The sequence below is a fragment of the Vespa velutina genome, chromosome 1 (genome assembly GCF_912470025.1).
Source record: "Vespa velutina chromosome 1, iVesVel2.1, whole genome shotgun sequence".
NCBI classification, from domain to species: domain Eukaryota; kingdom Metazoa; phylum Arthropoda; class Insecta; order Hymenoptera; family Vespidae; genus Vespa; species Vespa velutina.
Window position 1 is genome coordinate 6,992,120 of NC_062188.1, and position 3,637 is coordinate 6,995,756.

Genomic DNA, 3,637 nt, shown 5'->3' on the forward strand with positions numbered 1-3,637 from the left:
ATGATGAAGTGTTCTTTATATATGATGCAATTATCAATTTATGTAAATAAATTTCAAAGTTATAAAAATAGGTATTATATTTACTACATGATTTAAATAAGAATATTTCATTAATTTTTGTAATAAAATATTATAAGATAATATAGAAATAAATGAGGTTGATCGAACGATTTAATTTCACACTATGTGCTGAAATTAATAAATCAGTATTATCAAAATATTCTCTTTATACACAATATAGATATTGGTCGATGTTTATACTACTTCACATTTAGATAATATTTTTTGAAATTAATTGATTTGTCTCTATTCATCTATATGCCGATATCATGACTTGTACTATAGATGATAAATAATAATCAGTATATAAATGTTTTATAACAATTTTTGTCATATAGGAACATAGAATACAAAAGGATACCATATAACGTTTATATTTTTCTAAATTAAGTTTCAATAAGAATACTGAAATCTCTGCATCATTTTGTAAACTATGGTATCCTACAATAAATATTATTTAACTTAATCATTTTTATTTTATCCGTAAGACAAAACCAGGATTGTCTATACATTGTTCAGAATTAAACAAAAAATAATCTCAAATAAATAATTTCAAGAACCATTCTTTACTTTTCTATATCTCTTATTACAAAATTGTTTTCACTACCAAAATTTATTATTAATTTGTTCAGTTAAAACATTTGTTCAGTTAATAAAATTTCAATAGAAATATAATAACGTTAAAAATAATAGATAAAGAAATATTATGTAAAAAAACGATATGAATATAGAATCTGATTTATCCATGCTATACTATGTTTTGAAAGAATGTATATATTATTATATTGTTAAAAATATTAGTCGTTGTCATTAATATATCCATGGATAAAGAACAGCATTAAGTATATTCTTTTATGTTTATGCAAATAATAATAATTTTACTCGTACAAGCAAATAAAATAATTCATTTGGTTTTTTCTTTCTTTTTTTTCCCCATAAATGTATCATCTCTGTAATTTGCGTTGTTGCCTTGGCATATTAATACTGAAAATTAGTAACAAAGAAATTTGTCTAAAGTAAATAAATCAAACATTTAATGATACATATCTGGTTGTAATGCAATGACATAATTCACTACACATGACACATTATGAAATGCTCAAAACTTACAGATTCTCGTTAATAAATAATTCATATATACACAGGAGAAGGTTGTATATATACACACACGCACACACATACACGAGAAACAGAGGCACACGCGCACATACACGCACACAAATATGTACAATTAATTAGCCGTTATTCGCGACGTGTTGTACAAAAGTCCGAAATAACGTTTGCCTTTCCGTCAGTTTGGCCGAATTGAGCATAAGGAAGAATATATAACAGAAAGATATATATGGAAGTAATATATAACATTAGAATACAGATAATCACGGCACAAATTTATCTATGAATATATATATATGTTTCTACCGGCATTTTCATTGTTGTCCAAATTGAAAAATATTAAAATGTAAATGATAAATAAAAATATGAATAATTAGATATATAAGATATATATATATATATATATATATATATATATATATCAAATTCGCTATCGCATCTATTATAAATAACCACGTGATATGTATATAACGATAGACGAAAAATAAAAAGTTATACTTTCATCGAGAATCTTTAAATATTTCAATTTTTAACAAAACAATATTGAGATATTTGTTATACAAATAATCGCCGGAATACAATATTCATATTACATTAATTTTGAAGTGGACATAAATGAGAAATGTTTGCTCATTTATGTATAAACATTATCTATATATAAATCAAGCATACATGTATAATATACTTTATACAAATCATAATAAATAATACAATAAAATTTGTGAAATTCTCGGTAAAAACATTATATACATTGAATCAATCCCTAATGATTGTTTTTTAAATATTCGATTATGCTTCTGATTAAGCAAGCTCTATTCGACACCAATCAGTCGGAGGTTGGGTTGAGAAATATGTTTTTCTCGTACCTATATGTATATTTATACTTAGATACATAGAAGGCGTCAAAGCTGCTACATACTGATCCATGATGTACATACACATATGGGATTACAAATGTTTGCTTTTGGAAGGTCCTCGCGTTGGAATGTCTATAAATAGTTATTATTAACTAGCATACATTACAAATAAGTTCAGTCATTTACAAGTACTGCTATGACTCTTCCGAAAGGGAGAGACGGCCATGTTCTTTCAAAAGGCGCAGATTATCAATTTTACATGACTGTATATTTTATATAAATTAAGTCTATACACTCTCTTAATATATTCCGTAACAATAAATGTAATTACGTTACTTTGATAAAGATGCTCTCTCTCTCTCTCTCTCTCTCTCTCTCTCTCTCTCTCTCTCTCTCTCTCTCTCTCTCTCTCTCTCTTTAAACATTTTCTTTTGCAATCAAACTAAAGTTAGTTGATTTTAGAGCGACAAGAATTAATAAAATACTTCATAAATTCTGCAAATAACAAGATAATTATTATACAAGTAAAGAGGTATATATATATACATACACCCATACACACACACACACACTCTCTCTTTCTCACACACATACATACACACGAAGCTTTGATAGAAAATACTTCTATCGTATTCTTTGAAAAATTAACTAAGAAATCTGAACCATTTTAATATGGTGCATCATTTAATAATCCATTATGTTAATTTTTCAAACAAAATAAACTTGCATCAATGGCAATTTAAAAAAAAAAAAAGAGAACTACCAGAGCACTTTAGCACAGAGGTAGCGTAGCATTGCTTTGGCTTTAGCGAGTCCTTTTCACCATTATAGAAGTGGATGAATTGACTGGTAATGCTAAAAGAAAAGACAACTTGGCGATGCGCAATGAATTTGTACAATTGAACGTACAAAACGTGTGTATCACATTCACGCATCTGCACGCAATTGGGGCACTGCCGTTTAAGCGCTCATATTTAATTATTATAAAAGCATCGCGTCACACACGTCTTTGGCAGAAATTATTTGATAACGTGAACGCCCCTTCGGAAGATCGTGCAGAGCTATGGAACTACAACGAATGAACAGCTTGCATGGGATACTTCATAGGGAAACAAACATTAACAACGATTCCTCAATTATCAACAACATTAACAACATCACCATTATAACTTGTCATCATTACGATCGTCTTTATCATGATTAATTTGTCATTTTACAGTCGCTGTCTTTGTCTCAGTCTTTTGCCACCTTCTTTAGCATCTTAAAGGTTTTATTGATAATTATTATTATCGTCGTAATCATTGTCTTCTGCATTATTATTGTTATTAGCAATTTCACTAGCACTGTCGGTATAGTTTATACTGCCATTGGCTCCAATCATTTCTCCCTGTATATTTCATCTAAGTCTCTTTTTTTATCTGTGTAATTATGCTTGCGTCGTGGATCCTTTTGCTACCGATGTAACACACAGTAGTAGTAGTAGTAGTATAGTAGTAGTAGTAGTAGTAGTAGTAGTAGTAGTAGTAGTAGTTGTAGTAGTAGTTGTAGTAGTAGTAGTAGTAATAGTAGTAGTAGTAGTAGCGTAGTAGCAATAATAGTAGTAGTAG